The 13,744-nt window shown below is 37.2% G+C and overlaps 1 non-coding gene across 1 annotated transcript; it reads left to right on the plus strand.

The window, feature by feature from the left end:
- The first annotated feature begins 3,845 nt into the window (after window positions 1-3,845).
- On the plus strand, window positions 3,846-3,953 carry LOC130953251 (small nucleolar RNA R71). Its single transcript, XR_009075423.1, has one exon. It is a non-coding gene; the product is annotated as a small nucleolar RNA R71 (small nucleolar RNA).
- Window positions 3,954-13,744: the final 9,791 nt, after the last annotated feature.

The raw sequence follows: 13,744 nt of genomic DNA on the forward strand, positions 1-13,744 counted from the left end.
TTAATATTCAAGGTACAGCAGAGCTCCACACCTTAATCTATGGTGTGTAGAAACTCCACCGTTGAAAATACATAAGTGATAATGGTGATCATTGGCTTCGGCCCCAGAGAGGGAACCAAAAGAACCAAGATTTTTGCTCAGGTCCCTCAATTTCAGCCAAAAAATACCTAAAATCACAGAAAAACACACAAACTCATAGTAAAGTCCAGAAAAGTGAATTTTAACTAAAAACTAATAAAAATATAATAAAAACTAACTAAAAGTTACTAAAAACATACTAAAAACAATGCCAACAAGCGTATAAATTATCCGCTCATCACAACACCAAACTTAAATTGTTGCTTGTCCCCAAGCAACTGAAAATCAAATAAGATAAAAGAAGAGAATATGCAATGAATTCCAAAAACATCTATGAAGATCAGCATTAATTAGATGAGCGGGGCTTTTAGCTTTTTGCCTCTGAACAGTTTTGGCATCTCACTCTATCCTTTGAAATTCAGAATGATTGGCTTCTATAGGAACTCAGAATCCAGATAGTGTTATTGATTCTCCTAGTTAAGTATGATGATTCTTGAACACAGCTACTTTATGAGTCTTGGTCGTGGCCCAAAGCACTCTGTCTTCCAGTATTACCACCGGATACATACATGCCACAGACACATAACTGGGTGAACCTTTTCAGATTGTGACTCAGCTTTGCTAGAGTCCCCAATTAGAGGTGTCCAGGGTTCTTAAGAACGGGTCCACCTTAGTGATGGCGGCTTATTCTTCCTCTTGAAGATCTTATGGAGTGCTTGAGCTCCTCAATGTCTATTCCTTGCCTTTGTTGCTCCTCTCTCATGATTCTTTGATCTTCTCTAATTTCATGGAGGAGGATGGAATGTTCTTGGTGTTCCACCCTTAGTTGTCCCATGTTGGAACTCAATTCTCCTAGGGAGGTGTTGATTTGATCCCAGTAGTTTTGTGGAGGAAAGTGCATCCCTTGAGGCATCTCAGGGATTTCATCATGAGGAATTTCCTCATGTCCATGAGTGGGATCTCTTGTTTGCTCCATCCTTTTCTTAGTGGTATCCATGAGGACTTGGTCCAACCTTTGATCAAAGTTGACCCTTTTTGAGTTTGAAAGGGACCTCGGGGATCACCTTCTTCATGGCCACAACTTCATAGAAGTGGTCTTGATGCACTCTTGAGATGAATCTCTCCATCTCCCATGACTTGCAGGTGGAAGCTTTTGCCTTTCCTTTCCTCTTTTAAGAGGTTTCTCCGGCCTTAGGTGCCATAAATGGTTATGGAAAAACAAAAGGCAATGCTTTTACCATACCAAACTTAGAAGGTTTGCTCGTCCTCGAGCAAAAGAAGAAAGAAGAGAGTAGAAGAAGAAGAAATAGAGGAGATGGAGGTGGCTTTATTTTTCGGCCAAGGGGGAGAAGTAGTGTGTAGGTTGTGTAAAAATGAAGGAGTGAAGATGGGTTTATATAGGGGTGGAGAGAGGGGTAAGGTTCGGTCATGTAGGGGTGGGTTTGGGAGGAAAAGTTGTTTGAATTTGAATGGTGAGGTAGGTGGTGTTTTATGAAGGATGGATGTGAGTGGTGAAGAGAATGGTGGGATTTGATAGGTGAGGAATTTTTAGGGAAGAGGTGTTGAGGTGATTGGTGAATGGGTGAAGAAGAGAGAGAGTGGTGGGGTAGGTGGAGATCCTGTGGGGTTTACAGATCCTGAGGTGTCAAGGATAATTCATCCCTGCACCAAGTGGCGAGCAAAAATGCTCTTTTTGCAAATCCTGGCATTAAACGCCGGGCTGATGCCCATTTCTGGCGTTTAACGCCAGCTTCTTGCCCCTTTCTGGCGTTAAACGCCAATCTGGTGCCCTTTTCTGGCGTTAAACGCCCAGAATGGTGCCAGACTGGGTGTTAAACGCCCATTTGCTACCCTTACTGGCGTTTAAACACCAGCAAGTTTTTCCTCCAGGGTGTGCTATTTTTCTTTCTATTTTTCATTCTGTTTTTGCTTTTTCAATTGATTTTGTGACTTTACATGATCATCAACCTATAGAAAACATAAAATAACAATGGAAAATAGATAAATATATCATTGGGTTGCCTCCCAACAAGCGCTTCTTTAATGTCAGTAGCTTGACCGTGGGCTCTCATGGAGCCTCACAGATACTCAGAGCAATGTTAGAACCTCCCAACACCAAACTTAGAGTTTGAATGTGGGGGTTCAATACCAAACTTAGAAGTTGGTTGTGGCCTCCCAACACCAAACTTAGAGTTTGACTGTGGGGGCTCTGTTTGACTCTGTTTTGAGGGAAGCTCTTCATGCTTCCTCTCTATGGTTACAAAGGGGTATACTTGAGCCTTAAACACAAAGGATTCTTCATTCACTTGAATGATCAATTCTCCTCTGTCAACATCAATCACAGCCTTTGCTGTGGCTAGGAAGGGTCTGCCAAGGATGATGGATTCATCCATGCACTTCCTAGTCTCTAGGACTATGAAATCAGCAAGGATGTAATGGTCTTCAATCTTTACCATAACATCCTCTACAAGTCCATAAGCTTGTTTTCTTGAATTGTCTGCCATCTCTAGTGAGATTCTTGCAGCTTGCACCTCAAAGATCCCTAGCTTCTCCATTACAGAGAGAGGCATGGGGTTTATGCTTGACCCCAGGTCACACAGAGCCTTCTCAAAGGTCATGGTGCCTATGGTACAAGGTATTGAGAACTTCCCAGGGTCCTGTCTCTTTTGAAGTAATCTTTGCCTAGTCAAGTCATCCAGTTCTTTGGTGAGCAAAGGGAGTTCATCCTCCCAAGTCTCATTACCAAATAACTTGTCATTTAGCTTCATGATTGCTCCAAGGTACTTAGCAACTTGCTCTTCAGTGACATCTTCGTCCTCTTTAGAGGAAGAATACTCATCAGAGCTCATGAATGGCAGAAGTAAATCCAATGGAATCTCTATGGTCTCAGTGTGAGCCTCAAATTCCCACGGTTCCTCATTAGGGAACTCATTGGAGGCCAGTGGACATCCATTGAGGTCTTCCTCAGTGGCGCTCACTGCCTCTTTCTCCTCTCCCAATTCGGCCATGTTGATGGCCTTACACTCTCCTTTTGGATTCTCTTCTGTATTGCTTGGAAGAGTACTAGGAGGGAGTTCAGTAACTTTCTTACTCAGATGACCTACTTGTGCCTCCATGTTTCTAATGGAGGACCTTGTTTCAGTCATGAAACTTTGAGTGGTTTTGATTAGATCAGAGACCATAGTTGCTAAGTCAGAGTGGCTCTGCTTAGAATTCTCTGTCTGTTGCTGAGAAGATGATGGAAAAGGCTTGCCATTGCCAAACCTGTTTCTTCCACCATTATTGTTGTTGAAACCTTGTTGAGGTCTCTGTTGATCCTTCCATGAGAGATTTGAATGATTTCTCCATGAAGGATTATAGGTGTTTCCATAGGGTTCTCCCATGTAATTCACCTCTTCCATTGATGGGTTCTCAGGATCATAAGCTTCTTTTTTAGATGAAGCGTCCTTAGTACTGCCTGGTGTAGCTTACATTCCAGACAGAGTTTGAGAAATTATATTGACTTGCTGAGTCAATATTTTGTTCTAAGCCAATATGGCATTCAGAGTATCAATCTCAAGAACTCCTTTCTTCTGATTCGTCCCATTGTTCACAGGATTCCTTTCAGAAGTGTACATGAATTGGTTATTTGTAACCATTTCAATGAGTTCTTGAGCTTCTGCAGACGTCTTCTTTAGATGAAGAGATCCTCCAACAGAGCTGTCCAATGATATCTTGGACAGTTCAGACAGACCATCATAGAAGATACCTATGATGCTCCATTCAGAAAGCATGTCAGAAGGACACTTTCTGATCAATTGTTTGTATCTTTCCCAAGCTTCATAGAGGGATTCACCTTTCTTCTGTCTGAAGGTTTGGACTTCCACTCTAAGCTTACTCAATTTTTGAGGTGGAAAGAACTTTGCCAAGAAGGCATTGACTAGCTTTTCCCAAGAGTTTAGGCTTTCCTTAGGTTGTGAGTCCAACCATATCCTAGCTTTGTCTCTTACAGTAAAAGGGAATAGCATAAGTCTGTAGACCTCAGGGTCAACCCCATTGGTCTTGACAGTGTCACAGATTTGCAAGAACTCAGCTAAAAACTGATGAGGATCTTCCAATGGAAGTCCATGGAACTTGCAATTCTATTGCATTAGAGAAACTAATTGAGGCTTAAGCTCAAATTTGTTTGCTCTAATGGCAGGGATAGAGATGCTTCTCCCATAGAAGTCGGGAGTAGGTGCAGTAAAGTCACCCAACACCTTCCTTGCATTGTTGGCATTGTTGTTGTTTTTGGCTGCCATATCTTCTTCTAGTTTGAAGATTTCTGTTAGGTCCTCTTCAGAGAGTAGTGCTTTAGCTTCTCTTAGCTTTCACTTCAAGGTCCTTTCAGGTTCAGGGTCAACCTCAACAAGAATGTTTTTGTCTTTGCTCCTGCTCGTATGAAAGAGAAGAGAACAAGAAAGTATGGAATCTTCTATGTCACAGTATAGAGATTCCTTGAAGTGTCAGAGGAAAAGAAGAAGGAAAGGGTAGAAGAAGAATTCGAACTTATCTAGAAAGATAGAATTCGAATTGTGCATTAAGGAGGAGTGTTAGTCCATAAATAGAAGGATGTGAGAAGAGGGGAAGAAATTTTCGAAAATAAATTAAAAATATTTTAAAAACATTTTGAAAATTTGAAGAATGATTTTCAAAAAATATGATTGGGAAAGAAATAAAGTGATTTTTGAAAAAGACTTTGAAATTAGAAATCAAAAAGATATGATTGAAAACTATTTTGAAAAAGATGTGATTAATAAGATATGATTGAAAAGTTATGGTTTTAAAAAGATATGATTGAAAAGATATGATTGAAAAACAATTTAAAAAGATTTGATTTTGAAAATTAATGACTTGGCTAACAAGAAATTTAAAAGATATGATTCAGACATTAAACCTTTCTCAACAGAAAAGGCAACATAATTGAAATGTTGAATCAAATCATTAATTGTTAGCAAGTATTTTTGAAAATGGAAAGAAATTGATTTTGAAAATATATTATTGAAAAGATATGGTTTGAAAAATTATGAAAACTTAAAAAAATTTGAATTAAAAACAAAATCTTCCCTCTTGTGCCATCCTGGCGTTAAACGCCCAGAATGGTATCCATTCTGGCGTTTACCGTCCAAAACACTACCCTTTTGGGCGTTAAACGCCCAGCCAGGTGTTCTGGCTGGTGTTTAAACGCCAGTTTTCCTTCCTCACTGGGCGTTTTGAACGCCCAACTTTTTCTGAGTAATTCCTCTGCTGCATGTTCTGAATCTTCAATTCTCTGTATTATTGACTTGAAAAGACACAAATTAATTTTTTTTAATTTTTAATGATGAGGAATAATCAAAATGCAACTAATGATCAAATAAACAATGCATGCAAGACACCAAACTTAGAAGTTTGTATACTATTGACACTAACAAATTGAGAATGCATATGAGAAACAACAAAACACTCAAGACAAGAGAATTTAAAGATCAGAGCAAGGAAATCATCAAGAATAACTTGAAGATTAATGAAGACACATGAATGAATTCGAAAAATGCAAGAAGAATAGAAACATGCAATTGACACCAAACTTAAATTTAGACACTAGACTCAAACAAGAACATGAAAATATTTTTGATTTTATGATTTTATAAATTTTTTTTTAAATTATATGGAAAAGAAAATAAAGAGATTCAAAATTTTTAATAAGAATTCCAGGAATCATGCAATGTTAGTCTAAAGCTTTAGTCTAAAGAAATTAGACATGGCTAGCCAAGCTTCAGCAGGACATTACATTCAAGAGCTAAATTGATGAGAATCAATCAGCTTTGGTGATGATAAAAACATCACCCTGAAACTCTAGAATTCATTCTTAAAAATTCTGAAGAAAAATACCTAATCTAAGCAACAAGATGAACCGTCAATTGTCCAAACTCGAACAATCCCCAGCAACGGCGCCAAAAACTTGGTGCGCGAAATTGTGATCATCAATGGCGCCATCAACATGGTACGCTCAATTGCAATTTCAACTCTTTATCACAACTTCGCACAACTAACCAGCAAGTGCACTGGGTCGTCCAAGTAATAAACCTTACGCGAGTAAGGGTCGATCCCACGGAGATTGTTGGTATGAAGCAAGCTATGGTCATCTTGTAAATCTCAGTCAGGCGGATTCAAATGGTTATGAAGGATTAAAAGATAAATAAAACATAAGATAAGGATAGAGATACTTACGTAATTCATTGATGAGAATTTCAGATAAGCGTATGGAGATGCTTTGTCCCTTCCGTCTCTCTGCTTTCCTACTGTCTTTATCCAATCCTTCTTACTCCTTTCCATGGCAAGCTGTTTGTTGGGCATCACCGTTGTCAGTGGCTACAGTCCCGTCCTCTCAGTGAAAATGTTCAATGCGCTCTGTCACAGCACGGCTAATCATCTGTCGGTTCTCAATCAGGTTGGAATAGAATCCAGTGATTCTTTTGCGTCTGTCACTAACGCCCAGCCTTCAGGAGTTTCAAGCTCGTTATAGTCATTCAATCCTTGAATCCTACTCAGAATACCACAGACAAGGTTTAGACCTTCCGGATTCTCTTGAATGCCGCCATCAATTCTAGCTTATACCACGAAGATTCTGATTAAGGGATCCAAGAGATATCCACTCAATCTAAGGTAGAACGGAGGTGGTTGTCAGGCACACGTTCATAGGTGAGAATGATGATGAGTGTCACGGATCATCACATTCATCAAGTTGAGGAACAAGTGATATCTTAGAACAAGAATAAGCCGAATTGAATAGAAGAACAATAGTAATTGCATTAATACTCAAGGTACAGCAGAGCTCCACACCTTAATCTATGGTGTGTAGAAACTCCACCGTTGAAAATACTTAAGTGATAATGGTGATCATTGGCTTCGGCCCCAGAAAGGGAACCAGAAGAACCAAGATTTTTGCTCAGGTCCCTCAATTTCAGCCAGAAAATACCTGAAATCACAGAAAAACACACAAACTAATAGTAAAGTCCAGAAAAGTGAATTTTAACTAAAAACTAATAAAAATATAATAAAAACTAACTAAAACATACTAAAAACATACTAAAAACAATGCCAAAAAGCGTATAAATTATCCGCTCATCAGATTCCACCCATGATTATCAACAACAGGTGATAACATTATTATGTAAATCTGATGTTAAGTTAGTCCACTTTGTTTCTGATCAGGTCAACCTGAATTGGCTATATTGTTTTTTGTTTTTCATTTGTCATGTGTTAAGAGTTGCTAATGTTATTCCTCTGTTGTTCGATTTAGAAATTTGATCTGGATCCCTTTGTTCCTCATTTTTCTTTCGAATTTAAGAATCCAGTTGAGTTTCAGTCCAATGCAAGCATTCAATGTTCATCGAGCTCAAGTCCTCCAGTGGGCCATGTTTCACCGATTTCTGTTCTCAACAGGAATTGTTGGGTATTTCTTGACCTAATGCACTTTAATTCTTTATCTCTTAGTAAACTATGTGAATAGTAATACATATATGCATACATATGTATCATTTAAATTTTTTTCTTTATTTGTTTAATATTTGTTTTATTAGTGTTCAAAGTTTGATCATACCTGATTTTTTTCTCATCTCATTTTTTTTGGCTTTTGCATTCGTTGTTCTTATATTTTGCTGTGTTCTCTGTAGATGGTTAACCATGATTTTCATGCAAGAATTTTGTCCTCATAAGGTTCTAATTTATTTGGGAATCATCAGCCTCTCACTATTAGGGAAGAGCTTCGGAGTGCCTTTGGACAATGTGAAAATACTGTCAAAGCTGTTGAAAGGATGGATGAGTGTAGTGACTAATCATCAGTTTTATTACAATATATATATATAATATAATATAATTCCAAGTCTGTAAAGAATTGTCAGTACTTTGGTTAGTTGTGTTAAGTAGTTGGAAAATTGGTAAAGTATGTTGTGAATAGATCTATTTTGATATGTAATATGAACTGATTCCCGGAGTTGTGATGTTTATGAAACTTATTGTTCTCTTTCGTATACTTAAATTTCTCTGTGTGAGTATGTTTCTCTGTGTTTTAGAATAAAGCATGGTTATTATATATAGACATGTGCTTTGTTTGGTATATATATGTTTTTTGTTTTCTTACAAGTTATTAAAATGTATGCAATAATTTAAATGATGAACCCCAAAATCATTAAAAGAATGTAATTTTTTCAAGCGTGTTATAATTTGTCTTTATTTTTACTTCCCTTTTTTATATAAAGAAAGTTATTTTTCACTATTAATAGGATATAAATTCAAACATTTTAAATAATTATCAATCTTACATACATTATTTGAATGAGTTTTAAAAAAGAAAAAGAAATATTTTAGAAAACAAGGTATATAGGTTCAGCCCAGATATTTTGATAACAAACAAAATTTCCTAAAAACAATAAAAAATAAATTTATTTGAATAAATATTAAATAAAATAAGTTTTAATTTTTTTTTTTTGCTAATATTATAGCAGATTTAGAATTATACTTTGTTTTGGACAATCTTCCAGATCTTTGAATTTCAATTTTAATACTTTATTTGAAACTAGTTTTGCCTTCTTTTTAATTCTGAATACTTGCTTGTTTGCCTTTTCTAGTGCTACATTTTGGTCTTCATCCCTTGAATTTTCACTATAGTATTCAATTGGCCTTTATCTCCATTCCAAAATGCACCGAATACTTATAATCTTAAGGAAATTAGAAACTGCTTTGAGAATAAATTCTGGACATATTTGCTTTTCAATATAGTATTTTTCTTCCGATAATCTGCAAAGTATTCATTGGTCTCACTTTGGACTTATGTCAATCATAGGCTCATATGGATCTATTTTGCGTACAAGAGCATTGAACGTTTGAAGCCTATTGGAAAACATTCACTTCTCGGTGCCAGTGGGGAAATAAGTGATTTTCAGGAGATTCTACGCTAACTTGATGAACTTATGTGAGCATTTTTCCCCCAAAGCAAAAATTGTTACACAGTATGCACTGGAATTTTAAATTAGGAAAGAATAGAAGAGTCTTCTTGATTAAATAATTTAGCTCTCTCTTCACTGCTTTCAAACCCTAACGCTTTGGCTCCTCCACACTCTTGCGGGTATCACTCTCGAGCTTCAATGGAGCCACCTCAATGTCACTGTGAGTTCACACGCTTTCTCTTTCTGGCTCAAAACTTCAGCCTTTCTCTCTCTAGGAACCTTTTATTATCCTTCTTCTTTTATGGCTGAATATTTTTTTTGGCAAATATATGGTTGATTCTGTCGCGTTCTGCATTGGGCGCGATTTTGGCGGCTCGTGCAATCATTTTTGTGTGTGGTGTAGTAAATTTGAATGCTGATTTTGAGCTCGAATTGTGCCGCGTTTCCGATCTTATGCGTTTTGGGGGTAAATTTCAGATTTTGGAGTGATTTTTAGTTTTCGGGATGAGCTTAGTTGAGGGCTAAGTTGGGGGATGGCGGTAGTAATTGGGGGTTTTTGTCTGTTCTGTTTCCTCTCATTTCCGTTAGAAGTGGGATATCTTTTAAGAGTTAGGTGAAATTGTGCATAAGATTAGTTTCTTGGATTTGGTTGTGGTTTCCTCTTTTCTGTCTCTTAGTTTTTGATTAGGTGTCTCTTAGGTATAATTGTGTGCTTTTTGAGTTTCTCATGTACATGGAGGAGATTTTGAATTATTGGCATCCCTGCTGAAGTTAAGCTTCAGCACTTTCATATAGCTATAACTTCGATATGTACGGTAAAAAAAATGAAGGAGAAAGCTTTTTTAGTGCAGATGTTTTAAAGTAAGTAGATTATAAGGTTATGTGTAATGAGTGGGTTTTTTCTTCTCTTTAAATTTTATTTCCCGTGGATATGGATTCCTTGTGAGTTATTAATCTGGAAGAAATGAATCCAAGTGATGGATTTTAGTGCAGAATCTCAAAATGAAGTGTATGGATATCTCCAGAACTTATTGGGACAATTTTGAGACACTGAGTGCTTAGAAGTTCGTGGATGAATACAATCTTTGGGGTGGTTACTGGTTATATCTTTGCAATAAATGGTGGGTTTTCATTATTATGTATTTACAATCTTTGATGCTTTTTTGTTCTGATTGTTAGTTAATTATGTGTTTTGAGAATCAATTTTATGCTTATTAGTTTGTAGGAATTCATCATTAACATTAATTAAAGCTAGATTAGTATATTTTCTAAGTTTTTCTTTTGATTTGATACATGATAAATAGATCACTCCTAATTTGGATTGCAGAATAGTTCAAGCACTGCTATAGAATGGGAACGAACGAATGGCACATTGAAAGAAGATGTAGCTTTGAAACTGAGTCGACTTCCATCGACGTTTTCTGTCCCAAATGACCCCTCAGAACAGTATTGGTATCATCATCATGTTTTCTATGATTTGTTTTATTTTGTTTCAAATAAATGCTAATTTACTAATTTTTATACTGTAATCTCTTGGTAGATGAAGATGTATAAGAGATCAATTGAGAATGTTGCTGGTTTTGGATCTGAAAAAGCATGTAGGAAGGTGTTTGGCCTCTATGATGTTAAACATCACAAGTCAACCGATTTACTCATGCACCAACAATCATGATTTTGAGCTGATTCTTTGTCTAATGGGGTCTTCTCTTCTGATGGAGCCAGCAGTCTTGCCAGCAGCCCCAATGATAATAGTTTCGATGGGATCAAACTAGATGAAAATGAAGTATGGCAGTTTCGGTTTGCTTATAGCAATACATGGCAGGGAATGGTACTTGCAATCTGTTGTTATCTTGATTGTTACTTCCTGGCATCAGCTGGCAATATTGTAATTCGTGAAACTTGCCCCGTTTATACATTTATTCTGTCACTTCCACACTGCCACGCTATCCTTTCTTAAGATTTTCTTTTCATTCACCTATATTTATGTTCTTATATAATCTACTCATTAAGATATTTTTTTGAATGCAGTTTTATGTTTGTGATTTCCCAAATGACAATCCCCAACGAGTGAGAAAGTTTGTGCACCGAAGGACACGTTTCTTGGTAACATGATTAACTGTACATTTTATTAGAATCGCTGTTGGTGATTGTCGTGATAGTGTCCTTTTCTACTCTTACCATGAGGTGAGTGGTACTGTGGTCTCTATTGTGGAAACCCCCTTTCCCCAACAACTCTGCCTTCTTCTTTTTTCTTGAAAAAAAAGAAAAATAAAAGATAAATGGTGCACGAAATTGCAATAACACTTTTGCAATCTCGTACAACTAACCAGCAAGTGCACTGGGTCGTCCAAGTAATACCTTGCGTGAGCAAGGGTCGATCCCACGGAGATTGTCAACTTGAAGCAAGCTATGGTTATCTTGTAAATCTTAGTCAGGATATCAGAAATTATCAGGATTGATTGTAAAAAGCAAAAGAACATGAAATGGTTACTTGTTCAGCAGTAATGGAGAATAGGTTGAGGTTCTGGAGATGCTCCATCTTCTGAATCTCTGCTTTCCTACTGTCCTCATCATCAAACACGCAAGGCTCCTTCCATGGCAAGCTGTATGTAGGGTTTCACCATTGTCAGTGGCTACCTCCCATCCTCTCAGTGAAAACGATTGCATATGCTCTGTCACAGCATAGCGGAATTCAGCTGTCGGTTCTCGGTCAGGCCGGAATAGAATCCATCGATCCTTTTGCGTCTGTCACTAACGCCCCGCCTGCTAGGAGTTTGAAGCACGTCACAGTCATTCAGTCATTGAATCCTACTCAGAATACCACAGACAAGGTTTAGACCTTCTGGATTCTCTTGAATGCCGCCATCAGTTCTAGCTTATACCACGAAGATTCCGATTAAAGAATCCAAGAGATATCTACTCAATCTAAAGTAGAACAGAGGTGGTTGTCAGGCACATGTTCATAGTTGAGAATGATGATGAGTGTCACGGATCATCACATTCATCCAGGTTAAGAGCAAGTGATATCTTAGAATGGAAGCAAGCATGATTGAATAAGAAACAGTAGTAATTGCATTAATCCATCAAGACACAGCAGAGCTCCTCACCCCCAACCATGGGGTTTAGAGACTCATGCCGTGGAATATACACAAAGAAACGTGTAAAAATGTCATGAGGTACTGATACAATGTCAAAAGATCCTATTAATAGTGAACTAGTATCCTAAGGTTTACAGAAATGAGTAAATGACAGAAAAATCCACTTTCGGGCCCACTTGGTGTGTGCTTGGGCTGAGCATTGAAGCATTTTCGTGTAGATACCTTCTCTGGAGTTAAACGCCAGCTTTCATGCCAGTTTGGGCGTTTAACTCCAAGTTTTATGCCAGTTCCGGCGTTTAACGCTGGAATTTCTGAGGGTGACTTTGAGCGCCGGTTTGGGCCATCAAATCTTGGGCAAAGTATGGACTATCATATATTGCTGGAAAGCCCAGGATGTCTACTTTCCAACACCGTTGAGAGCGCACCAATTGGGCTTCTGTAGCTCCAGAAAATCCACTTCGAGTGCAGGGAGGTCAGAATCCAACAGCATCTGCAGTCCTTTTCAGTCTCTGAATCAGATTTTTGCTCAGAACCTTCAATTTCAGTCAGAAAATACCTGAAATCACAGAAAAACACACAAACTCATAGTAAAGTCCAAAAGAGTGAATTTTAACTAAAAACTACTAAAAATATACTAAAAACTAACTAGAAGATACTAAAAACATACTAAAAACAATGCCAAAAAGCGTATAAATTATCCGCTCATCACAACACCAAACTTAAATTGTTGCTTGTCCCCAAGTAACTGAAAATCAAAATAGGATAAAAAGAAGAGAATATACTATAGACTCCAAAGTATCAAAGAAACATAGTTCCAACTAGATGAGCGGGACTAGTAGCTTTTTGCCTCCGAACAGTTTTGGCATCTCACTCTATCCTCTGAAATTCAGAATGATTGGCTTCTTTAGGAACTCAGAATCCAGATAGTGTTATTGATTCTCCTAGTTAAGTATGATGATTCTTGAACACAGCTACTTTATGAGTCTTGGCCGTGGCCCAAAGCACTCTGTCTTCCAGTATTACCACCGGATACATACATGCCACAGACACATAATTGGGTGAACCTTTTTAGATTGTGACTCAGCTTTGCTAAAGCCCCCAATTAGAGGTGTCCAGGGTTCTTAAGCACACTCTTATTGCCTTGGATCACAACTTTATTTCTTTCTTTCTTTCTTTTCCTTTTTCTTTTCTTTTTTTTTCTTTTCTTTTTTTTTCGAAAAAAAAAATTTTTTTTTTTGTATTCACTGCTTTTTCTTGCTTCAAGAATCATTTTTATGATTTTTCAGATCTCAATAACATGTCTCTTTTTTCATCATTCTTTCAAGAGCCAACAATTTTAACATTCATGAATAACAAATTCAAAAGGCATATGCACTGTTCAAGCATTCATTCAGAAAACAAAAAGTATTGTCACCACATCAAACTAATTCAACTAGTTTCAGAGATAAATTTCGAAATCCTGTACTTCTTATTCTTTTGTGATTAAAGCATTTTTCCTTTAAGAGAGGTGATGGATTCATAGGACATTCATAGCTTTAAGGCATAAACTTTAAATTTTATTAATTATAAATTAAGACAAAGACTCAAAATATAAAATGAAACTAAAAATAGAAAACAAAG

The sequence above is a fragment of the Arachis stenosperma genome, chromosome 9 (assembly GCF_014773155.1).
Source record: "Arachis stenosperma cultivar V10309 chromosome 9, arast.V10309.gnm1.PFL2, whole genome shotgun sequence".
In the NCBI taxonomy this organism is placed as follows: domain Eukaryota; kingdom Viridiplantae; phylum Streptophyta; class Magnoliopsida; order Fabales; family Fabaceae; genus Arachis; species Arachis stenosperma.